A 26,510-nucleotide genomic window follows, 5' to 3' on the forward strand; every position below is an offset into this window, starting at 1 on the left:
TTCAAGTATCAGAAGACATACCAGAAGAGATAACCACCCCCTTGAGACAAAAACACAAGCAGCTTTCATCTCACTGAGGACAGAATGAGCCTTTTTTAGCTTTGTGGTTTGGTAAAGATCTTGGACCCAAGCAAATGGCCTCTAGAACAGTGGTAGAAAACATGACCACATTTATTTTCTCAGCTGCATCCAATCTGCACCCATTTATCTTACTGGTTTCTTTACTGTAGAAAAATGAGAAGCACCTACCTTATCAGACTTGAAGAAAGCACCACATCCTTGGGGTGTGCATTAGTTGGACATAGCAAGATAATGTTCAGTCTAAAATCAAAGTATACTCCATAGCCTTTAACATGCAGAGGTTCTTTTAGTTCTGGTAGAGGATGTGCAAATGTCTACTCAGGGTATTACTAAAGGCTAATTCCTAATTCCCTTGAGTAAGCCTGCTTGCTGCTATGGACTACTACAGGCTTTATTCCTATTAGAGACTTACCGGTTGCCAAAGGTGACAGTGCTGTGTCACAGATAATCATGAAAGTGATATGGTAAAGGGTTTCTGAAAAGTTAGCTTTGAGTAAAAAGATCCAGATTTTACATGTGTAGCTGTTCAAGACTGAAATCAAAACAGGTATTTATGTTTCACTTTTCAGCATTGGCTGATAGGCAATAAGGTCACATAGTCCTTCTACTCAGAAGCCAAACTGCCTCTTGAAGAATCAATGACAGCAGATGGGAGCAGGCTGATACCACTCCCCAGATGGCAGCAATTACGAGAAGGTCAAGCCATGTCAGAAAAGGAGTGCTTGTAGTCAGTGTTCAATTTTGGGTGTGGGCCATCTCATCTTTTCTAGCCAGTACCTTATAGCCAAGGCTGGTTACCAAACAAGGCAACAAATCTTAGGAGGAGTTAACGCCTGTACCTCCACCCACAGCCGGAACAAGATCAATGGTACTGACTGGAGACATTGTTTGATGCTCCCACTAATTTAAAAGAAACCAGTACCTTGGAACCCAGCTGGAACCATAATAAAACTCTCGTGAAATAGCTGGAAATGTCACCAGTCAGTAAGGCATTCAGTCACCAGTGTGTAAGCACTCATGTCACCAGTCAGTAAGCACAGGCATGAATTTAATGACATTCTGCATCACAACTTGTGTTTCTGTATGGGAAAATCTGTATTTTATGTAAATTTTGCCAAAAACCTAAATGAGGCATTTTTGGTGTATAGGCTGACTGCTCCCATTGTGGTGCATGTTGTTTAAACAAACTACATTGTGACATTTAGCTTCAGGTGACACAAAGCAATCTCTGCAGGACAGAGTGCCAGAAAAGAAGCTGCTGCAAACAAACTTTTCTTTTTGTTTCTATTCATAAGAAAAAAATATTAACGTAGTGGGCAGGTGAGTTTCCAAAGAGGTGACAAGAGAGCTGTAGAATTTCTCAAAGTGTATCAGCAGCCATGGAGTTCTTGTCTAAAATGCACAGAATGACACTTGTACAACTGAAATTACTCTGTGGCCTGCTACTTTTGAAACAATGCTTCAATTTCCCTAACTAGCAAACCATTTTAAAATAATCCACTTTGTAATTATCAGCTTTAGGACTCTGAAGGTAGTTCAGTGATTTTCTGCACAGCAGCACATGCCATAAAAGACAGCATTATACAGATTTGTATACAGTTCTAAATGTAACTGGCTTCAGTAGTTTTGTGTGTCCTAAAAACAACCAGAAAGGTCAGAATTAATGCAACCACAAACAAACCTTTAATTATTCTTTACACGTTATGCGTCCTGGAGATGGTTGTTCCCAGCTGGTTTCTCACTGTCCCGATGACACACACCGAGTCGTTCTGTTCTAGGCACGTTTCCTTTTTTTCCCCACCTTGCCGTGTGTGCAGCCAAGCTTCCCCACAGCATTCCCAGCAGGAGGCTCCGGCAGATGGCGCGAGCAAGCCGCCTGCAAGCAGAAAAAGGCAGATCACGAGACGGCCGGAGAGCTGACTCTGCACATCACTCAGGTTTTCTTTTCATGCTCACAATTTGCCAGGGCTATGAATCCCCTACTTAAGTATTTACCAGTCCCAGGTGTTACTAAACTGCAAAAACATGGATCTATCTTTACCTAAAAGGAAGGTGAAGTGACACATTTCATTGAGGCTAGTCTGGCAGCAACTCCAAAAGACAAAGAAACAGGTCAGAACATATCTGGTTCACACCCCAGAACAAGACTCCAGAAGGACATGAGGATTACAGGAGAGAGAAGAGGATCAAGAACCCGAATTTCCAGAGGATCCTGAACTTTTTGTTACAGAACATCTGTCTCACCTCCTCATGAGACAAAGCTTCCAACAGTGAAGAGGAAGCAACATGTTCCCTGAAAGCTTTAGTTCCTTGGTTGCATCCTCAGCTACAGTGATCCTTTTCTTGGGATGCTGGATAACAGTGCAATGCGTGCCAAATGCAATGGTAATTTCTAATCTGAATTTCGTGAGAGTCTTTAACAAAGATCACAAACTGAAAAAATTCTTGCTGGAACACTGGCCTTTAAAGTGAGTGTCTGAAAATGGGAGCTAACATCAGCCAAAAATACTATGTCCCATTACCTAGCTTAAATTGAGACTGTGTAATAGGTTCAGTCAGATAACATGACCCCAAAAGATGTATTTTCATCTCCCTACACGGAACTGACTATAGCCCGGCTCTTCATACTGCTTAATTTTACTTCCCTTTTAGACCTATTGGGCCATGAACCCAGACAGTGACTGCTCAGGAGCAACTGTGAAGGCTGGAAGGTCATGAGCAAGATGTGGCTGACAGACTACACATTATTTGCCTCAAAAGCTCTTATGGCTGAAGGCAGATTCTAACACGTTCATTTATTTTTCACAGGAGCAGACTATGAAAGACTCTTGGTGATAGTTTTTCAAATTAATTTTCAGGTAATTTAATGTTTTGAGAATTTTACTTTTAATACAATCAAAATTATAGCAGCGGGTGAAGGAAATGCTGTACTCACTGAGAGTAATGTAATTATGATCAGTTGAGACAGTTTGTGGATACTACTCTGTTTGAACTACATGGTGTTGGGCTGTCAGCAATGCAGAAGTAACTGATGTGGAAAAATCTAGACAAAAATAAATTAATAAAGCAGATAAAGATTATTAAGAGCAAGCTACTGTTACAATAAAACTATATTTTACAGGACCAAAACAAGAATTCTGGATAAGAATCCGCTGCCCCTCTAAGGGGCTCTGACACAAAGAAAACTGCTGAAAGCCGGAGTAATACCATTATCAGCATCTTGTTGGAAAATTAGACTTACAGCTGGTAATAGGAGAGCCTTAAAAATATTATTATTACATTAAGTTCTGGAAAATACATAAGGAGATTTATAGCTACCATAAGAGACAATTGCTTCATTGCTATTGTAAGCAGTATCAAACCCAGGCATTAACGTTAAACTACAACTAACCTAAAAAATACAAGATTTTAATTGAGGCTTTGCTTTAATTAGTTCAATTATATAAACCAGCCAACAAAAAAAAAAACAACCCACACCCATGAAAAAAACAATTTGAGATGAACATTCATTTTTGGGTTAGGTTAGTGTTTCACAGACTCAGAGAATGCCCAGCCACTGCTCATGATGCTGGGCAAAAGGGTAATTGAATAAATTAATATACTTTGGCCCTCAAAGTCCCAGAGCATTTGCCAGTTCCCAGCAAGGCTTTCAGAATGTTCTAGTTCTCACTCTGGCTGATCTACCTCCCCCAACTATTCTTCCTCCTTACCAGAAGGGAAGCAGGTGCTTCGCTGCATCCAGCGATTCCTAAGCCAGAGCCATCTCCGCGAGCAAACCCTACTGACACAACCACATGATCTTACTTCCGAAACCCAGGGCTACCTTCCAGGCAGCCAGCCCACATACCAGCTCTCCTGCTCAGTGCTTTTCTTCTCAAGCTTGATTAGGGGAGAAGAATTTTTCAGTCCCTGTCTTCCTCATCTGCTGTGAACAGACCCTGTGCAGGTTCAGGGTGTTCCAAGCAGAAGGGAGCCAGGGCACACCGTGTTCATAACACCTCCGCTGGGGCCCATGTCACAGCACAGTCTGGCAGATAGGCTGGCACAGAGCCACCATCTTCTCTAAAAGGGTCCAGGGAACAATCACACAAAGGCAAAGAAATGCTTTCCTTCTGTAAAAGGTCTTCCTAAGGGACAGCTTCCACTTGCCTATCCTTTTATGCTGCCGACATGGTACAGAGGGAGCAGGTATAAAAGGAAAGCTGATCTCACAGTCACTTTCAACTACGTGATGCCTTTGTTGGAAATGGGGAGGGGTGAGGATTCTCAGATGTCTTGAGGGGTTTTGGGGGGCTTGGGCAATAACTGATGCCTTTTTCATAAGCACTGAGTCAATTCCCTAACACTGAACTTGAATAGGGTGGGCCCCTGCTGTGGTGAGGCAGCTTTGGCCATCTCAAATGGCTGACACAGGAAACAGGGACACACGCAATGGATTGTTTGTTCCTTTTCTTCCCTGTAAGATCCCTCCAGCCACCATGTGACTGCTGCAGGACAGCTTTCCCTCCCATCCTGATCACAGCCCAGTGACACAGGTACGTGATGTATAGGATATATGATGGGATGCTTGTCCTCATCTCCTCCAGCAGACAGCTCAAGACTGAGTCCAAAAGTAGTAGTGTAAACCAGAGAGGAAAAGATAGCTTTGTCTCCTACACATTAATGAGCTTTCAAATCACTGCAATGTTTCTCTTTCGACAACTCCAGCAGTCTTAATCTATGTTAGGAACTAACTGAAGTTGAGAGGGAAGATTCTCACCCATTTACCCAAGGAAAAGGCACACGAGAAGAATGAATGAAGTCAAGTAATGCACAACACACTGGTGGCTTCTGAGCATCCCAGTGACAGTTCAGGTGCAAGAGGTCTGCCAGGGACAGCACTACAGGATACAATGTTGTCATTTATGTCAGACATGAGATATTCTCTACCTACTGTGAATCTTCCTAGCTGCTGAAGCTGTCTAGATTCACAGATGCAGAAAAGGTTAACTTAAGTCATCTTCCCCCTTGCTGGGTGGGTTGCAGGTCTTGAGCTCTGCTTCTCACAGCTATGTCACAATATGGGCCAAAGCTGACATTCTAAAAAAAGTGACTATCAATTAAAAAGCAAAGAGAATAGAGAAGGGAATCCAACTGACAATGTTTTCTTTCTAAGATGACACTTTTTTAACACTGTTAAACAGAAGTTGCTGCATTAAAAAAGGTTTACTGTGACTTGTACTAGAATTAGAAGATGAGGGAAAAAACACCCTTATTTGAAGTGGTTAGACTCATTATTTTATGATTTCAGCAATACAATTAACTAATTGACTTTTTTAGTCATGAGCTGTGGCTGAAATGGGATAATTATGAATGCTGGCAGGCCCACTTATATAAAGGAAACAGACTTCTGCACCTTTTTGTATATAGTTTGTAATCCAGAAATGAACAGACTGTGTGCAAAGTCTGGTTCTCCTGATCTCACACTGATTTCAGTTCCAAAACCAACATTTCCTTCATTCAAATTCTTTGAGCATGGGCCTACTTTCCATATTTGTATTCAGAAGTAAAAAAATTGGAATAAACATAAGAATACCATACAGCAGGTGTGGTGTAGCTCAAGATCTTTGTTCCTGCTGGGATAGGTGGGGTTTTATACTTTCATTGTGCTGTTAAGAAGTTTACATGAGTCACTGCCTCACCTCTTTCCTGCCTTATACTACACCAACAGGCATGTGGGGCTTGGACCATGTGTGCAGTAAAAAGAAACTTGAAGAGTCCCTGCAGAGATACCAATGTAGCTGGAGACATTTCTAATCATGATTTTGAATGACAATACATAGGGAGGAAAACGGCTAACACTAACAAATCCCAGAAAACCCAAATGAGGAACTGTACAGAAGTACTCCAGCCAATCTGACTGCTGGCACTCCAACTGTTATTTGATAGCCAAGGCAGAATAAATAATCAGCCAATTTTTTTTTTACATTAATCTCCTGGGAGGGGGAAGCAGGAAGGGAATGTAAGTTGTCTTCGTGGAATGTTGTCAGATGAGAATTAAAATTCCAGTCTTTACTGAGGCCTCTGCTGGAATGTGCAAAACACTGGGTACATTCCCCTCATGCACATACACACTTTGTGTTTTATTTTTCCATGGCATGCTGCTTAAAGGCTCACAGCTGCATTCTTACTTGGTTTCTCTCTAATCTAGGTACATAAACACAGTGACACCCAAAGCTACCCTGGTACCCTGGCTGAAATAGAAACTGTTTCACCCAGGAGTGAGACACATCTGAAAATCCACGCTGGGACTAGGAGGAAGTTGATGTACAAGGTCATCTTGAGGTTTAGTCTGCTGCCTCCACCAAAAGCTTCTCAAACACACTACCAATAATGTCTTAGCAAATCTTCAGTGGTCAGCAGTGGGACAGTGTGAGGCCCAACAGCTCCAATTTCACTTTCAAACTGTTAGAACTTGGCTTAAGCACTAAACCACCACTGTTAATATTAACCATCTATCACACTGCTGATTGCAGCTGCTACCCAACGCACTTACCGTTCACAAACAATAGGATATTCTTTGCAGGGGGAGAAGAGAAGGAGGAGGAGAGGAGAGATGCAATTTTTCTTGCCATGGCAATTTCCCAGAAAATGTTGTCTGAATATCACAGACAAGGCAGGCCTGTAGAAGACAAACACATCCCTTCAGAAGAGGAGAGTTCATAACAGAATGGTATAAATGTTTTTCCTAATACCAAATAAACAAACTATACAGGCCACTCATTGTCAGCAACTATTCAATAAATCATAAAACCACATTGTGCGATAATGAAGTCGGATGCCAATTACTTAAGTCTTTTTACAGTCCCTTCCCACTCAAGTCAGAGGCAAATTTCTAAGACAAGTAAAAATGGACACTTGGAGCTGGATTTGTTCTAGTATCATTTTTCAACAGAAGCCTCACGATGCAGACAACACTTTAAAAAGTATCACTGTATAACAATACCATTTGCTTTGCTGAAGATGAGTGAGATACGTAATCCCACCAAATATTATCTGAATTTCTAGGAGCTTAAATAGCTTTGAAGAAATGCATTCCTGCATGAAATTCACCCTGTGCTGGGGCCAGAAGAGGATTTTGCCATCTTTGTTGAGGCCTAAGGTATACTTAGGCCTTGTGATGTACTGAGAAAGGAATCTCATCCTGATTATTCTCTTTGAAGTTGCATGTGCCATGTTCTAAATTAGTGCTAAAACTCAGATCACAGAGTATAACTTCTGTATGTGAGAGGAATAGAACAGATCACAGTGCAGAGCCAGGCTGTACATAACAAACAGCAACTCCTCATGACACTGTCAAATACTACGTTCCTGGAAGCCCCACAGTGCCAAAGGAGATTGCCCTTGCATGGGAACTTTCCAGAGACCTCAAAAGCAAAGTCCAGTTAGCAAGGGTTGGCGACACGCAGTCCTGCTGATGTGCCTTATCACTGGCTGGAATGAGTCCTTAGTCACTACCTGCAGTTTCTGTTAGACTCACTGAGGGCAATTAGGCCAACAGTCAAGTTTAAATTTTAACTCATAGGTAATAAACATTGCTTTTCTAAGAGTAGTCCAAGTACACTCCAAATTCCACAAGAAAAATCTCTATTTTCCAATGGCAGAAGAGCTTCTCAGTTCAGACAGCACTGAGCATTTTCAAGGAAGCACTGTGCTCCACATGACTGTCACCAAATGACACCAATCAATGAACTCCATAAGCATAGACAATGACAAAGTCAGTTTTCTATAGACCTCACTGCTGCATGGCTCATGATACAGTCTCCCTGTTGCAGAATCATTTGCTCTCTCCCAGCCTATGATGCTGTTTAGCCTAGTTTCAGACACTGCTTGCTGTTAAAGCCAGACAAAGTTAGCCAGGGAAATCCACAGTACTCAGACAAACAGCAAGGCTGCATTAGGTCTCTCCCAGATTTAGGAATCTAGGCTAGAAATAATGTATCCTCTGCACAACTGTTGTTAAACTAATGTTGGGAAAGATCAGCAAGAGAAAATTCTTAGCATTCTGAGCATGTTTACTCTTACTTTCTGAACACAGAAGTCAGAGTAAATTCTTTTCTGGAGGCCAAACTCCAGTCAGCCTAGGAAAATACAGGATTCCCCAGAACTAATACTGCCTAGTTAGCAGAACAGTGCCTGACTCACAGGCCTACCCACGTATTTGGAAAGTTAATATTTAACAGTTCTGACCTCATTTACCAGGACAGCCTGTGTTTCCTTGACCTATCATGGAGAAAATAAACTTGCTTCATTGGAAGATACAGTGGAATGATGAGTCCTCTGTGCCCACAAAATTCATTCAGGTTCCCTTTGGCTGTGTTTCCATCCAGACCTTAAAAGAGAAGTCAGGAAGAAGATAAGCTTTAAATGTTAAAAAGAACATACAGCCAGTTATTGAAGACATGCCATTAACAAAGGCAGTACTACTACTAAATTTCTTTAGACCTGAGTAAAATCATATTATGTTTTCATCATCTTTTGCTTGTTAAATGAGACAATAGTATATACCATTCTTGCCTGCAATGTATTTTTTAAAGATTATATGTTATCTGTTGAATTTTCAACATGCGAATGACCAGAGGGAATTAAACATTATTGTAAGAGCAGGAAAATGAACATATTTTACAGATAATTTAAAGTGCATGTGGGCAGACATTTTCTAGGCCACATCACGTATTCACTTCCATTAGATGTTTTGGGGTTTTTTCTTAAGGGTCTCAAAAATTTTTTTCTTGAACAAATCTGATATTTAAAAAGCCATTTGTTCACAAAACTGTCCAAGTCCAATTACTGTCTCAGGTATACTAAAACAAAAAATCCCCACAGTATGAAGCCAACCTTTCCTAACTTGCATAACCAGCTTAAAAAAAATTATTTCCCATTTCTCCCTTGCCCATGTAAAAAAGGTTAAATACTGACAGACACTGTTAAAATGTATCCCTTGCTTCTGTGGTTCTAAACATGTTTGAAAAGGAGTCTGACACAGATATTTAGTTATCTCTTGAGTGGAGATTAAAAGGACATATGGCCCATTTTACCATCAACTGTGAACTTCTGACCTCTTACTGCTTTTTCCCAACCATAATCTTCTTCTTTTGTTTTTTCTCATTAGATATTTTCAGCTATGACTCTGAAGAACTTCTGCAGTCCCCAAAGTTTCTAGACTGCAAATTTCAAATGCAACATAGTATAAAGAACAAATATTTGCCATGAAATATGAACTCAAAGCTTGGTCAACACAAATGAACTTACCAAATTACTGCCATCAAACTCAGTGGGACTGCTTGACTAAGGACTTACCACTACAACACACAAACATTTCAGCAATGATGTCTTTAGATCATCTGTTATATAAGGAGCAGAACTAAGTGACATCTAAAGTATATTTCATAGCATGCAAAATAATAATCAACCAAACAGTCCAAAAGCAAAGATTATAAAATGAGTTCAAGAGCAAACCATGAGAATCTAATCTGATGAAAGTGAGTTTTGAAAGTGCCAGAAAATTGCTGTCCTTTGAAGAATTATGATTTGGTTTACTGTGTTTGCTCCGTTAGTTTACTGATTTTGGTGTGATGGTAGGATGACGCTGAGCCTGTACCTGACTGGTAATCCACAGAAGTTGCCTGCACTAACAGGTCAGTCTCCACGAGAAGCTTTGGCACCACAAAGCATCAGCAGTCCAAGTCTACCAACGGCCAAACCTCCTGTCTACCTGCCAAAATGCTCCAACTGAGCAAAAAGCACTGCCCACCTCCCCTGCAGTGTGGCACCAGCTGGCACCTGGGAGAAGCCCAGAAGAGGAATATGCTGAAAAGGAGTAAGCAAAAGCCAAGGGAAGACAGAAGACTCTTCATCTTTTGAAGCTCCCAGCTGTATGACTTTCAGAAAGGCTGTGTGAAGAAAGTTGTTGTTACTCTGCTGAAACCAAAGGCAGAACACTGGTATGCAAAGAGCTGAGGTCCAGCAGATCAATCAGGCCTCCAGCACAGGTATTCTTATTGTCACATGAAGCTGAACTAAGCAGTTAAACTCTTTTTACATTCAGAAGTGTAATTTTGTATTTCAGCTTTAACACAGACAGACTATAAACTCCACACCAAAATTCCCCATGCTATAGACTTCAGCAGGAAAATCCCCTCTGGCAACACGATCTGACCAGCAATCAACAAAATAAAGGTCTGTGGACACGTAGCCCTCGGTTTATTTAGTTCAGCTGCACCCAATTTGTCAACTATTCAAAGAAAAGATGACACCCCACCACACACAGCATACAAACAAGGCTGCCCTTGAATGACTTACTAATTTTGTTTGTCCATTTCAGAATGCACAGGGCACTGAACCCTCTCACTGTTTTCATACAAGATTGATCTTTTTATCTGGTCTCAACTGTGTTTGTATGTGATTCTATAATGCACGCAGACCTGTATTTATGGAGATAGCATTTGCCTATGGTTATTTAACATGGTGTGAGAGAAGCCTATGTTCTAATCCAGTGGGAATTTACTAGTGGACACTTTTGAAGAATAACATGGTGCCACAGTCTCAAGAGGTTCATAAAGTATTTGTGGAGCAAATCAACCCTCTAAAGAGCAAAGGGCAAAAGCATTACAAATGCACACTTGAGACTCCTGTTCTAATGCTGTGGTTTAAAGTGCTGAGGGCGTTCCTGCACTTAAGAGATTACTTTTGCTCTCTTCACCCTAGACACCCCCAAGGTAAACTCTCTCTGCCACTGGTTGATTTGTTGTATTAAAGGAGGGGATAGCAAAGGGTATGGGAAGGAGCACAGTATTTGTCCTGAAAAGCAAGTAAATTCCCTAATACCCAGGAAAGCTATAAAATGAGTGTCTCCGATCCTCACAACCCACTCCAACTCAGTAACTCATGCTCATTTGCTCTCACACAGCTTTGCTGGCAGAGGCATTAAAGCAATTGGCCTTATTTTCAATGTCCGTCACACTCGGGCAGTTGCTGATCAGAGAGATACCACTCCTGCCGAAGGGCTGGGTGGCACAGTGCATCCAGTTGTGCTCCAGGGTGAAGGAGGAGGGAAACTGTTCCATGAAGTGGTAATAACCTGCTGCTTTTCAGATGAAGACTTGTAGGCAAGGTGCAAAATTGAAAGCATCAGACATGGACACCTGCTCCCCCCCCACTACTGACAGAGATGGAGTGTTTCTGACTAGATTTATCCTTTGTTAAAAACAGTGGCAGGAGAAAAATAACTTGGGGGAAGGGAAACTGTTGCCTTACTCCAGTGGACTTGGAGTGAAATGATACAATTTTTTTAATGACTAACAGGAGTATTTATCATTGCATAGATATAAAAAGCAAATAGAAATTAAGGTTCCAAGGGGCATGCTAGCTATTGAAGTGATGTTTGTAATACGCAGCACCATACTGCACTATTTTTGAAGTTAATTTAAAAAAAAAAAAAAGAGATGCACATTCCTTCCTCAACAGTGGGTTTTTTTCAGGCTGGGTTAACACAGGATACTGAAGCAGATGGCTCTAATCCAGTATGGCAATTCCTATTTCTCATTCAGCACAGCCTCTTTTTCTCTTTGATTACAGGGGATATACAAATATATTACACAGTTACACAGCCTCTACAGTGAGACAAAGGCTCTCCACTGCTTTTACAAAGTACAGTTTGTGCGTAGTAAATGATACCCCTCTGTGAAAGGAAAGCATTCCATTCCTTTCTCCACAGCTCAGAGCGTGGGTGGATTGCTCAGTGAGCACACGTCGGCCCTTTGCTTGCATGTTTCCCATTGACCAGAAAAAAGGGAAAAATCCAGCCTTTGCAGTTAGAACAGGTGGAGATTCCCGTGCCAAAACCCCGGGAGAAAGAAATACGGGGGAAGGGAAGAAGACACTGTTCTCCCTTCAGTGGACAAAGGACAGGTCAGAAACCTCCGCTGCCTGGCCTGCAGAGCAGTCTGTTCGCTCTCCTCTCCCCTGCTCAGCGGGAGCTGCACAAGCCTCGGGGCTGTACAGCGGAGAGGGAGGCCCTGCCTGTTCCCCTGCGCGGGGAAGGGGCACACAGGAGCTCTCCCTGCTCTCCTCGGCCCGGGTCCTGCCGTCCGGGGAAGGGGCGCACACAGTGTTCCTCGCCGGGACAAAGGGCACACACGCTGTCCCGCGGTGCCGGGAGCGTTCCCCCGCCGGGAGAAGGGGCACGCACAGTGTTCCCCCGCCGGGAGAAGGGGCACGCACAGTGTCCCCCCGCCGGGAGAAGGGGCACGCACAGTGTTCCCCCGCCGGGAGAAGGGGCACGCACGCTGTCCTGCGGGGCGGGGCGGGCCGGGCTCCCGCGTGTCGGGGCCGCCCCGCCCCGGCCCGTCTATAAATAGCGCAGCGCGGGCGGGGCCCGCCGGGGCACGCGAGGACAGCGGCAGCCGCCGCTTAAACGGGCAATGCCGGCCGGGCCCCGCTGCGCCGCCGCCCGCCCCGGGCGGAGCCCGCTCGGTGCCAGCGTGGTCCCACCTCCCCCGCGTCCCCCCTGCCCTGGGTGTCCGCCGGATCCTCGCTGCTCCTCCTCTGCGTCCTCCCGCTCTGTGGCTTTAAAATTACATTCCAGGCAATCCTTGAGATTGAGCCTAGTAAACAAGGATATGCCGGATACCAAAAGCACCCACATTTCGCGTACTCCCTCATTTTTAGCAGCAGGAAATGTAAAAAGGAAGGTAGCTGAAGACCAAGAAGCAAAAGGTTCTGAGGTTTAACCTTTTCTGCACCAGTACGTCTGCTTAAACTTGCCCGGAGTTGGGCCTGACTGATAGAATACCGCTTGCAGTAAAGTATGTACAGGAAGAGTGGAAATTTCCATTTCACAGTGTCGATTTCGTCAGGGGGTGGCTGAAGAGAGAGCTTGCCCCTTTTACGTGATCCCCACCGTAATTCAGAAGGTTGGGATAACCCAAACAATGACCTTCAAAGCCTTAAATAAGTGTTCAATCCTCTCAATTTCTGCTAAGATCAGAAAGATCTTAGCCATATCTTCTGAATGCAAAACATGTGCTCTAACCAAGGCAAAAACCTTACCAGACAAGACTTTGATCTTATCAGTCACTACCTGCTCAACAGCAAGGATACAGCACACTTCTAGTGTACATCTCTGAATCTGCAGCTCAGCATTAATTTCACCAGAAGGTCACTGAGAGCAGGAATCCATACTCCATGAAAGGGACTACAGAGTTATACTTGGCTGTGCACCTCGCTTACCAGGAAACTACGTTAATTGCTGATTTCCACCTCTCTCTCGCTCTCAGCAAGCCACAAGAACTTGGTACACTACATTCAATCTTTAGGACTTAAACAGAAATTACTGGCTTGGCCCTCTGCCTAGTTGATTTAAGTCAACCTTGAACTTTGCAAGATGACTAAATTTGTAACCTAGTCAGCAACATTTGTGTTTCCCTAAGTCCTCACTTTTGTGGCCTGGACACAGCGCTTTGACACAAGCTGCTGACTACTATCCTTCTTCCTACTTATTCGAGCCCAATCATGTGCAGAAGCCAAAATGGGAACAGGATGAACTCCATGTGCCTGCTAGCTGGAAATCTGTCTCTTCCATCCAGGAGTGCTTAGATATTTTACACCTAGCAGGATTATTGCTAATATTCTCAGAAATTGACTTAATTACAACAGCAACAAAACTCTCACCCTAATTTTTCTGTATTGATTATGCTACCTTTTACTCCGTTTTCTTGCTGCTATCATCATGCTTCTCACACACAGAAATCTAAACTTGCCTGTTTTGAACCAGCTGAAGGGAGAAAACCCAATTATTTATCAAAGCTCTTTTTCTGTATCTCCACCTCCTCAGCCACACAGAGATACATACATGCTCTCATTTTTTAAGAGTTTGGGATTATTTCTCACATTGAAATTTATATGCAGGAAGAAAAGAAATAATCATATATACAGTCAAATCATGCTGCCCTCGGTGTTTGTGTTTTACATCACCATGCAGTTACAGTAAGGATGCACACAGATACACAGTCTACAACTGCTACTATAATTATTGCCATTTCACAGCCTTTTAAGTGTTCAGCTGAGCAGCTATGCTGCATGATGGCACAATCACATGAGATTTACCCAGGCTGTGATTCTTCTACAGACCAAACCTTCACCTGACAAGTGTTAAAGCACACTTAGGAGTTACAGAGGCAAACATAAATCTTCTACCCACTAGCCCTACTTGCTAGAATACAATATATTTTGGTAAGCATATTTACTGCATGTTATTTTCTGGCAAGTTATGGAATGTTTAACCAGACCTGGAACTAATACCGTTGGATTTTCCTGTTTTCTATGCCATACAGCCATATACACCTGAGCTGGAATGCTCCATTTTCAGTTTTTGAATGAATCTGTACCTTTGCACCAACATGAAGTGAAACCCCATGTGGCTGGGATAGGGGAAATACAGGAGCTAATTTATTTAAGCCTCTACAAACAAGATGAGAATTATAGTGGGGTCTGTCTGGATTAATAAACATTTAATTTGAACGTATCCAAAACTGTTGTTTTTCTTGTAAAAAACAGCTTGTTCTGGCCAACATTCTTTAAGAGGTCTCTGCCAAGTTATGAACAATGCTTCATCAAAACATAGTATTGTGCAAAGCATGTAAACATGTGCCATAAAGGTTATGCTGTAATTCTTTCCAGCCACAGATCACCCTTGTTTTCATAAAGATGTTTCACAAGGAACATCTAATTCAACTAATAGGATTATTTTGGTTTTGAAATTACATACATACTTTTCAGAGGCATCACCAAAGTTTAATCTCCAGCATGCCAGAAATAATGCACCACAGTTCCCAGTGTGGAAATTCATATGCAGTTAAATTACGTATTTATGGTGAACCCAACAGCAAACAGACAGACTGCTGAGAAAGGAAGTCTAAATCAAGTCAAAAACCAAAACAACCTACTTAGCCCAAACAAATTCAGAGATAAACTAACCTCCCTACTTGGGGATGACATGGTATTTTGATTGCTGAACTTATTTAGTAATGTCTGTATGAATATGCAATGGTAACAGAAAAAGAGGGGAAAAGTCTTTAAAAGAGAAGGAAAACAAAAGATAAAATAACAGGACAGTGAGGGGGTGTTATGATTGGCAAGAAGCATTCAGCATTTCTGCAAGAATAAGAGTATTTTTCAACAAACAGACAATAACAAAGTTAATAGGAGCAGTAGAAGAAAACCTTGAATGGGAGGTCAACAGGAAAAAAAGTCAACTGAAAAAGCTGAGGCAATTTAGTGAAAAAAAAGCCAAGATACATGTGTATGTCATACATATATATATATATATATATAAATATAAACGAGCTGCATGAGCTATTTGGAGTCTGTCAAATTGATAGGAAATGGCTGACATTGAACTAAAATCTAGCAGAGAATTTAATTCCTTATAGTAGTAAGGAATGTGCACAATATTCTTTGTTCTTCAGCTTTCTGATATCTATAAATAGTAGCCTGTACTGCAGTAACACCAAGCTCAAAAGTCTGTGCTTAACAAGGCTCAGTACTCAATATGGCCTGGGAGCAGCAGGGTTAGAGGTGGTGGTATCACCCTGCTTTTGTAGGTGAGGCTGTGGAGGGTGGGATGGAAAACCCAACATTTGCCAGAAAGTTCTTTGGTTTTAGATTGTGCAGTTTTGGATAAGCTAAGCACTGGCTGTACAGACCACCTAAGCTCCAGCTGGAAGCTGTGAAAGTTTTGTACTTGATTTAGCAGCCTCCAACTCAGCATCCAAAATAAAAAGTCCAAAAGGATTGGAAAGTTTTGAAATAGTTGAGATTAATGACTTGCCAAAGGCCACACAGGAGATCTGGCATCTTACTGTCTTTAGTCAGAAAAGCAAACATGGCAGGTATGAACTTCAGTGTGACTTTATTAATTTCAATGGCACATTTCCTAGATTCAAGTAACATAACAGACAAGATACATCTATGAGCAAACTCACATGCTTTTAAAAATGTTTCCTAAGAAGGAAATAATTTTGACCATTCTGAAAATATAATCCATGAGACACTGTAAGGACACGTTGCTGAATATAAGTTTTTGAAATTTTAACTTCTGCAGCTTTGGACCAAAGCAGTCTGTTAATCTTCCAACATTAAGGAAGTTTATAATGGAAATTGAACATCTAAAACCAGAATTGCAACGGCTTTCACACAGTGCAGGAGAGTTGGCTGCTCTTTCCTGGACTGCACCAAAGCAGCAAGTGATACTGATAGAGCCTGCAGTGAGGATGGGCACAACACAACTTCCAGCAGCTACCACCTGCAATTGGAACACTTCTCATGGAAGTAGCCTGGCAGAACAACTTACATAGAAACCTCTGGCTGTATTAACACACTGCCTGGCTAAATCAGCATGGACTAGGAAGGAATCGCTGTTTGAAACACAGGAAGCCACACATCAACATAATTCATACTTGTGCCCCAAAACTTAATCCCAAAGAAAAGTAAAATGTCACATGGAGCTATTGTAAACACTTGGAAGACATTTCTGCCATGAATGCTAATTTCCAGCTTCCAAAGATGAGATATGTCATTAGGATTATGCATAGCAGAGGTTAAGCCACTAGAGAGCTATCTAGTTGCTAAATTTAAAATAGAATCGGATTGTTTTGAATGCAAATTTTTGTTTCCAGTCTTGTTCCTCCAACATCTGTATTAAGTCTTATTAAAGACCTCTCCAGCCTTGTTTGGGACTTGGGACACAGTCAATCAAGGAGAAATAGAAGGTAACACAAGTTCAAGCAGTTTAGGTAATACAAGCAGAAGGTAACACAAGTTCATAGGAATCCCTGGGGGATCTGTAGCACAAAATATATTTAAGAGATCCAAGGCCTGAATATTATTTACTTTTGCACAGCAATGGGACATTGCACACACTGATACTGCTGAGGGAAAAGAATTCCCATAACAAGTCCAAACCAGTACACATCCTATGAGGAAAACACTTCAGAGTTGTGGGCAAATCCTGAATCAGAGGCATTAACTCAAGCTACGTATTTTGCTGAGGCATTAGTCCAGGCAGAGAGATCAGACAGACACAGTGTGACACCCCCACTATTTCTTCATCAGTTTATATTACAGCTGCTGACAAACAAACACATAATACCTAATTAGGGTTTCTGCATGTCCTGTGCCATGAAACCCTTCCAGGAATATGTGGATTAACCAATGTATTTTTTTTGTAATATGCCATTTCTTTCCCACAAAGTCTATATCCCACAGGGGTTAAATGGTACAGTAACAGAGTTAAAATAAATGCAGGAAAAAACATAAGATTTAAAAATAGATGAGGAATCCAGGAGGCAAAGATACAGGAAGAGGTCTTCGATACAGGCTGCAACAAGCATATGAGGGGATTTGAAAAAAACCACAGAACTTGAAATCCTTTGCCTCATTTAAGTCAATGTGGGTTTGCCAGAGCTGTTTTACTGAGGCAGTACTTCATGCAGAGAGAGAAAACTTGGATTTGATCACTAAGTGAATGAAAAACCAGTGTAGTGGGAGACAGGGACAGACACAAACATTTCACTGTTTATGTGGAGTGCAGAGTCTGGTGGCCCTTGAAAGACAGAGATTGGCTTTAAGTCTGCCTTATGCAAGCAAGTCTGATAGCTTTTACATGAAAGTATTAGAACAAGATATGCTTTTGTTCTGCAGGGACATGACATGCTACCCCACCCACTCAACCCCCCAGCCTTGTGTTTTTAAGGAAAAGCAAGGCTGGAAGAAGCCTCACTGGGTTTGAAACTATGGAAGTTATTAATTCACAAATCTTTAGCCTTAATGCAGCACTGCAGCAGACTTTCAAGTAGTACAATGCTTGCATAGACACAAAAAACAAGAAGACTAACTACACAGCTGAGTTTGTATACATTTTACAGTGAAATTCTTGAGGCTCTTTAACCTACAACATACAAGTAACTGAACTTAAAAAACCAACAGTAGAACCAGTAGGTACTGTAGCAGCAGTTCCTCAAATACGTATTAGCATGTGTTGACAGCTCTGAAAGGAAGGCTGTTGAGCAGTTATGCTGGGAAATAAACATTGCCTAACCCTGAAGAGTAACCACAAGAACAGAAAAACAAGTGTTACTGCAGTTAGTGTGTGCCTCCCACAGCACTCATCTCTGACTACTGAAATAAAGACTGAAAGTCACCTGAGGATCTAGCTGATATTTAAATAACTTTCTTCTATCTATATAAAGTCTGCAGTTCAAAAGTCTGGTAACCACTTCCACCTCATTACTCTCCACCCCTCCAGAAAGTCTGACTACTAGCAAAACAAAATATGCTGTGTCTCAAAAACTTTCTATTTGGTGTATTTACTAGTAATATGGGCATGATCTTGGAGTCAAGAACAAATAACTGCTTATTCTGATGTCTGAATTTATGAGCCTGGTAGACACCAACATGTGGCTCAAAACGGATGGCAGCTAGAATCTATCTCGAAAATTCTGATGAAGATTATGGAATCTTGAAACATTTTCTCAGAGGAAACCACCAAGTCTTAAACCAGTTAGCATCCTTTACCATTATGATGTTATGCTGGAGGATACATGGTTTGGCTTGAGGGGAACGGAGAGGGCCAGAAATCAACAGAATCTCTTTGCCCTGGTTGTTTTTCAAGGGTTTGGCCCAGTTTATCTTTTCACTTTGAATTTGCTGAATAATCTTGAGAGGGTCACCCTCCTTGGGAAGAGAACACTTAAGGTGTGAGGTATCCTCAAAGGAACCCATTTGCCATACGTAGATGAAGGATCAGTGAACCACATGTGATGATTTGTAGAAACACTGGACATAGCGCAAACGTGTGACATGGCCTCAGAACATTTCTGCTTGAAACTCCCAACTGAAAATAAACAGCAAATGTAACAAGGGAGACTCCCAGAAATTCACTTCTACCTGAGTATTATGCAAGCTCTTCGGAGGTTAAGATTTTCTTGCCCTCAAACCATAAAGTGAGGTGGTAAGCCTGAGATTCACCAGCAGATCTAGCTCCCGGCAGTAAAAAAGAAAACATGGCATGGGTTGAGCAGCTCTTCTTTCATTTGTGCCTCTGTATTTCAGATCACAGAGCAGAATCACCTCCCAACTCCTACCAGAGTTTAAATCCCAAGCACCTTCTGGCCAAAGAAAAGTCTATGAACTTGCCATCCCCCCAGATTTTCAGGGGTCAGATTCATTAAACCCACTACTGTATTGCAGTGTCTGGAACAGAAGAATGAGGTTTCTATAGTGGGAAATAAAGTTTGTCCCATACAGCGTTCTGTGTGCCCCATTACTCCTAAAAACAGCAGCAGCCTCACATGGCCAGTTTAGCCTTTATCAGCAGGGAACAATTTCCACTGCATATGGCTCATGCATAGATGAGATGTGAGCACCACGGGTGAAACCAACTTGCACACAGAAATTATACAATGGTGAGGAGCATCCTTAATAATGAGACCAGCCCATAGGAGAAAGAAGAATGTGAAATAGCCCTGTGCTGTACATTCAGATTTCAGCCAAGAGCAAAACTGAAGCAAATGGCAGGAATTACACGTTTGCTATGAGGCATGAAGCCAGAGCTAGAAGAATTGCCTCTATTCAGCGTCTCAGCTTTAGAAACCAGGAGTGGATAAACAATTAGACAATGGGTTTGGTGTACAGTTTCACTGCACTGAGTCAGAAGTGTTGGGGATGTATAGACTAGTACTCTTGGAGAAGAGATCCTTGCACGAGGATGAACTGTAGCACCATCAGTGCTGATCCACGAGAAACAAAGAAACCTGGCAGAGATTGAAAAGCACTCTTTCCCCCAGCCATGGATACCACTTAGTTCAAACAGCCAGGAATGCCTGCTACAGTTCTCCACTGCCAGCACTAGACTAAACTGCATGGAGTAGTAAACACAGGGGAAACACATTCCAAAGCCCTTTGATAGGCTTTGGGGCAGCACTGGGGATGGCCAAAGGAGATTTTCATACTTTAAGGTCTTGGCAAGTACAGTCTTGAGCCAGGCTCGACTGCAATTGTGACTGAATACTTTATTCACCAATTTCTGTAGACACTGGCCTTCCTCCTGGTACTGATGGTGATTTTTAAGCAGTTTGCCCTTGCCAGCAATACCCCTCATATGCCTCCAGCAGCATCCTAGGCCTCCACAACAGCACTGCTGGGCCACTTGCTGCCCTTCCTGTCACCGCACTGCCAGCTGCGCACTCCTGTTTTATCAAAATGGCAGGACTTTGGCCAAAGTTTTTAGTTTGTTTAACAAACCCTCAGCTTCAGGTCTCACAGCCCCAACAGGACATAATATGAAAGATAACACTCCTTTAAAGCTGGGGTTTGCAGCACCTCTAGGTTATATTTTATTCTCCAGTAATGGGAAAACACTTGTGTGGATATCATCTACCTCATAATGTCAGCATTCCCTGAAGAACAAGTTCTAGCTTGAAGCTGCATTCTACCAGCAGACAACTGGCAATAATGGATATCCCACTGCATGATTTAATTCACCTTCCAGTTCCTTAAGTCAGCCTACTACTTCTTTTCAGTGGCTGGGTGATCTTAAACCTAGATACAAATATTCATGTATAGCCCAGAGCTTACTTGAGATGCTGTTGCTTGCAGAGCAGCATTCACAGGTGGACTTCACACAAGAGTTCAAGATTTCCTAGATTTGTTCTGTGAATGGAAATAGGAGATGGGGGAGAAGAATGCAAATAATTGATACAATTAATTCTGCATTACATGGAGTCAGAGCAATACATCTGAACATCTGATTCAATATCAGACTTGAAACCATGAACGTGAAACCCATCTTGCTTGTCTTGGATTAGATATCTGCTACCTACTGCTATCTGCTCTGGGGACAGGAGGAAAAAGGACAGCAATATATTCAGTAAATACTGCAATACTCAAGCAATAATCTCCCAAATCCTTCACTTTGCAGCCACTTCCTGCTCCTCAGCTCTTGGCTCTGTTCTATTACAGGTATCCTCAGGTCTTCATTCACCTTTTATTTCACTCCTTCAGCCAGAGGGCCCTTCACTTGCCAAAGTGCCCTCCTGCTGGCCTATCTGCACTCATCCAATGGCCAGGGTCACACCTGCTCCCGGTGAAGCATGCCACAGATGACAGGAGCACCACTCATGACCAAGTGGCCTGAAATGCATTGCACAAAGCTGCTGTACTGACTGGCAGCCCCTCTCAGAACATCTCAATTCCCTCTCTCTTCTCACTGCATATGCCACTTGTCAGATACTGGTAAGAATTACTCGCTCTCACTTGTAGCATGAGGAACAAAATGCATCACAACCTGTAGGTAGGAAGTTGATCAGAAACCACAGTTCTTGTTCTTATTGTTTCTCTTAAGTCTATGAATCCTACAATGAATTTGAAAAAATAAAAATCATTCCCTATAACCCCCTATTAGTCTAGAACAGACTCTATTTCTGAAAAAATCTGACAACTTGAGGGTTCAATCTCAGTAGAAGTCCCAAGATATTATGTCAAAAGGGAAAGTAAATACTTAATTACTTTGATGGTTTTTAAATTTTTACCCTATATACTAACAGAAAAAAAAAAGGCCCAGTTATACAGGCCTTGTGCTCCCAGCCTTCCTAAGGAGAAAGGAATGGAGGACCCCAGACTCCAAGGCTCTGCATCAACAAATGTCTTATTACAGAGGCAAGGACTCAATGGGCTGTCACTATTGAATTTCAATTTGCAGCAAACATATTCAAAACCAGCTCAAGACTACACAACAATCTTCATGATTTAGTAGAGGAATACAGCAATCTTTTAGCTAAAGATGGCAAGTTTTGTCCCACACCACTCACTTCTTTATTCATTTCAAGATTTTAATGTTGGTTTCCTAAAATACTCTGGGGGGAAGTGTCACAGCAACAAAAACAACAAATTATTTCCTCTTCTGCTGCTCTGAGAAATGACCCTTTTCCCCTCACTGACAACTACCAGTTAAATTAGGTAATGGGCAGAAGGTTGATAAAAATCAAAGACATTTGTTCCAAGCCCCTGACTCACCCCCACCTCTCACTGCAGGTAAGCCAAGCAGCAGATGCTCTCCCTCCTCTCTTAGCCAAGGGCCCTGCTCTGAAAGCAACAAGCCTTCTTCCACTCCAGCACTCACACAACCAACCTTCTTCACTTGCCTCCATGGAAAACTAAACCTCTTCTTCTTGCTCCTCCACATCCAGCTCTTTAGGAAACAAATGTTTTCCACTAGCTTCTCTTCTGTCTGTCTCTCCGCCTCTCTTAGCACCTGCTAAACTGGAAAACACCTGTGTCTCCTGCTTACTTTAATGGCAAAATCTGTAGCAGGTAGGACTTTCCCCCAGACCATAACAACTACTAGCACGCTTGGAGTAAGCACTACTTCCAACTCCAGAAGTCCCTAAATGAAAGAGAGTTATGGCAGAAGGGCAAGAGGGGTGTTAAAAGTAAATTGGAGAATTAAAGAAAGGTGACATGGTGAGGCTATTCTAGCAGGAAACAAGCGAGATGAGATTCCTCTAGCAGTCTTCCCACTGCATGCAAAAGTGCAGGACTTCCCTATTCATCATATTGCATAAACTATTCACAGGAAATATTCCTACAAGGTAAATGCAGTCTTTGCTTAAGCAAAATTTACAGTCAAGCTCTCACTGCCTTCCCTCTCTTGATTGTCAGAGTGTTTTTATTTACCACATGGAACATACTAATTAACAGTGTGATGTTTTATTGCTCAAATCCTTTCTGAGACATCCTCCACAGGCTTTGTCTGAAATTGTGCCATTTACTTACTACAGTGCATTACATCTCTGGAAATGTACAGGAACAGTGTGTGTGCAGAATACAATGAGCACTTTGTACAGTAGAGCTAATCCTTTGGGTTGCAAGCAGTGAGCTCCAGGGTTGGGAAAGGCCCCCTTGGCACTCTGTATCCTTGCCCCATGGTTCACTCAGATTAAGAATGCTTTTTGTGTTTTTAATTATGTCATTCACTACTTACATAAAGTCCTCATAGTAATCTCCACAAATGATGGTGCATAGTCTGTAACATATATGATGTATCTCCTGAATTTGAGAAATTCAGAGATCTGGGATAGAAGAAAGTTTTCCAAACCCAGGATAGTGTTTGTACTATCTCAAAATAACTCTTAGCTACTGCTGTTGTCTTTTACATACTTAGCCTTCTCCTCTCTCTCCCCTTCTGTTTCCTTGTGTTTTGTCCCTATCTGAATTTATTTCCCTTAGTTTTTCTTGTAAAATATTTGTCTTCTGTAGATGCTTGCTATTTGAGCTGTACCCATGCAATGCAGAGCCACCAGCTCTACTCCCTGCTTGTGTGAGAAACTCTAAGGTCCTGCTTCAGAAAAACACTGTTGATTTTGGTGGACTTTAAGGACACAATTAGGCAGCCCTTCCTGAATACAGCTCTTTCCAAATCAAGACTACTGCTAGGAGTACAGCTTCAAGGAAAAAAAGCCAGACCTGAGGAGTAAAAAGGCCTTACTGGTGGTAGGCAGAAGAGTTGGAAAGCAGAGGCCCAATTAAGGTGAGCATCTGGTGGACTCTTCTTGCCCAAAGAAAACCACAACTTGCCTGCCCCTCCAGTAAAGGTCAGCTGCTGTTAACTGCCCCACCATGTTTGTTGCTTCCTCAGCTGCAGCTTTCTCACCTGGGAAATCCCCTAGCCCAAAGAAAATCTGTTGTTCAGAGATGAGCTACAGAGTCAGCACTCTCTTTGTGCAGCTACTTTCAAACACACAGGCATCTTCCCTTCCTTGGGTTCTGTGAGCTCCAGCTAGAGGGTGTGTGCTCTGACTCACAGTATCCTAATACACAAACACTTTGCACCCAAACAATGGCATCAAATATATCATTTAATATTTTCACCATATAATCATTAAAGCATTTCCACGTGTTATTTAGTATCACCACATTCCAATCTAAACTGCCTGCACAGGATTATTTCTGAAAGGTATTGCAAGTTACAACATTGAAACACAAAGAATGAAAATAAAATTTATCTTAGTTATTAAATGAAGGTTTGTAATTTACAAACAAGTGCTGTCATGGCACTGTATTAATTAGTGCAACAAGTAATTAAGCCTGCATCCTTATTTTGTCTGTGTAAGATTTCTGTTGCAAGCCTCGGCATTTACAGTACAGATGAAAAACTAGGCAGTTATGGGAGAAGGACACAAACACATCCTAAGTGACTGGATGTGATTCTATAATGATGTTATTTCTCCTATTCTGAGACACAGCATGGCAGTTCTGCACTATGGAATAAATACACTATTATCAGAGAGGCCCAGTTAGTTCCCCAAAAAGCATCCCACTCACTGAAGAGATTATGAATTTTTTAATTTGAAGGTTTCTTGGAAAATGCATGACATCACGTCATGATGTGTGAACACTCACTGTGCTTTGTTCAGCACTTGTGCTATGCCAAATCATCAAAAACTGTTAAACAGTCAGCCCTACCCCACGGCGTTTTGCTGTCACCACTGTGGGACAAGCAGTCCCTTGTTCTGGGCTGTTGTTGACCACAGTCATGGTTCAGATGAGCCCTGACGTGCTCAGCTGGACAGAAGAGCACTGGCAGCTGTGGGACAAACACATGCAATTAGCCAGCACCTGCCACGCACAGCCTCATTCACAACATTAAGCTGCCGTCTGATAGATAAGGAGGGTACTAAAGACAGAATAACCACGCTGGAAAGAACGCTACAAATTAGACAAGCAACTGTTGCATTGCCTGGATATTATCACTGAAGCGCAGTATACCACAGAAATTAAATGTAATGCTACTAAAAGGAAATCTCCTGTTTCTCACAGGTACAGGCAGAACTAACAGCAGAGATGCTGTGGGTTCTGCTGCAGGTGTTTGGCAGGGGGAAGACTAGAGAGATTTTGAGAAGAGCTACTCACAGATTGCACCGAAAAGGTGGTTACTGTTACACAGACTACTAAACCTTTCATTCATTTCAGCTCCAGCAGGGATCCTAAGTTCATTGTCCACTTGAAGTTTACAGGTAAGGCTTTGTCCTAAATCCAAATGACTACCAGCATGTTATATACTCTGCTAAATATCACTGAACTCATCCTTTTTTTTTTATAGACACAAACCACCAAAAAGGAAATTAATCTTCTCAGGCAGGCAATATTCCCACTGTAGAATGTATTGAACCACTTAACTGCAGAGAACACAAGCCCATTGCCTAGCAGACCTAGCCAGACCACATTTTCCACTACATTTTTATTTTGAAAACAGCTGAATGCACAAAAGTCAGTTTCATTACCCAAGTAAATAATCTGGGCTAAGAGTAAATCCACCAATGCACTCGGAAAACTATCAGTCTGTATTCTAAACACATTCCAGTTAGTGCTATTTGAGCCCTTTTATGTTTGTTTTCCATGAATCTGAGTGAATGCATTTGATTCTGGTGAATGATAAGTCCTCTGAAGAGCTAACTAAGTCCACATTTATTTTTTCAACATTTACTCAAAGTAAATTCTGGATTACACAATTACTCTGAAGCAGTATTAGCTATGCATTGGAAATCCATGCTGCTCTCCCATGGCAGTGATATTCAGGAAGTGGAACTACTGCATGATTTGGGGAACTAAGCAATAAAACAAATGGCAAATTTTCAGTCACCTGTCTGCAAACCATCTGCATACCTAGAATTCCCTAGGACAATGTGTGAATAGTGCTAAACAGCAAACCATGTTTGTGACATATCCACAAGCAGCTCAATAATAAGCAAATAGTTCCATAGGCAGATGAAGAAAAACTATTTCCTAGGCTAATCAGCATGTGATAACTTATGCTCAAAAAGGGGAAAATTCTGCTGCAGATTCCCATCCTCACAAACAGGGACTAGTCCTCTAGCCACTTACCTGTTTTCAAAGGACATCTATGATATCACTTGTTTTAATCACTTGGAACTCATGGAGCAAGATGAAAATGTATTAAGTAGAAAACAGACATGGAACTCAGTAAGCCTGGCTTCCATAACAAAAAACCAACCAAGTCAGGACCATGCAAAGGAGACTCCAGAAATTTGGCTCTGGATTTTTATATATTTTTCCTTGAGCAAAATTTATGTGGTGACTACATCGGTTCCTCTGTAGTCTAATGAAGTCCAGATTTTCTTTCCTTTAATTCAAAAACATCTGCTTGAATAGTTGATGCTAAGTCTGAAGTGTTACATGCCAGGTACCTTTGATTTCCATCATATAAAAACCAGGATTGTAGCTAAGGACTCTAAAGATTTACAAAAGCTGCAGTAACAATCTCACCAATCATTTAAGGAAAGAGAAGAAGAAATTTTAGGGCTCACCTCTACTGT

General features: G+C 41.9%; 1 protein-coding gene across 5 annotated transcripts in view; it reads right to left on the bottom strand.

Annotated features, from left to right (window-relative positions):
• Window positions 1-26,510, bottom strand: part of TRPM1 (transient receptor potential cation channel subfamily M member 1) — a 122,986-nt gene that overhangs the window by 85,797 nt on the left and 10,679 nt on the right. For 3 of the 5 annotated variants that reach the window (XM_085070815.1, XM_085070811.1, XM_085070812.1), the window contains exons 2-4: window positions 8,311-8,452; window positions 6,617-6,742; window positions 1,763-1,957 (exon numbers count right to left, since the gene is read on the bottom strand). The gene's annotated coding sequence lies outside the window, so the exon portion shown is untranslated. Of the gene's footprint in view, window positions 1-1,762; window positions 1,958-3,928; window positions 4,100-5,014; window positions 5,087-6,616; window positions 6,743-8,310; window positions 8,453-26,510 lie in introns of those variants that run through there. The other 2 variants (XM_085070814.1, XM_085070813.1) reach the window with 2 other exon arrangements.

This window comes from Lichenostomus cassidix, chromosome 10 (assembly GCF_008360975.1).
Source record: "Lichenostomus cassidix isolate B80296 chromosome 10, HeHo_3.0, whole genome shotgun sequence".
In the NCBI taxonomy this organism is placed as follows: Eukaryota; Metazoa; Chordata; class Aves; order Passeriformes; family Meliphagidae; genus Lichenostomus; species Lichenostomus cassidix.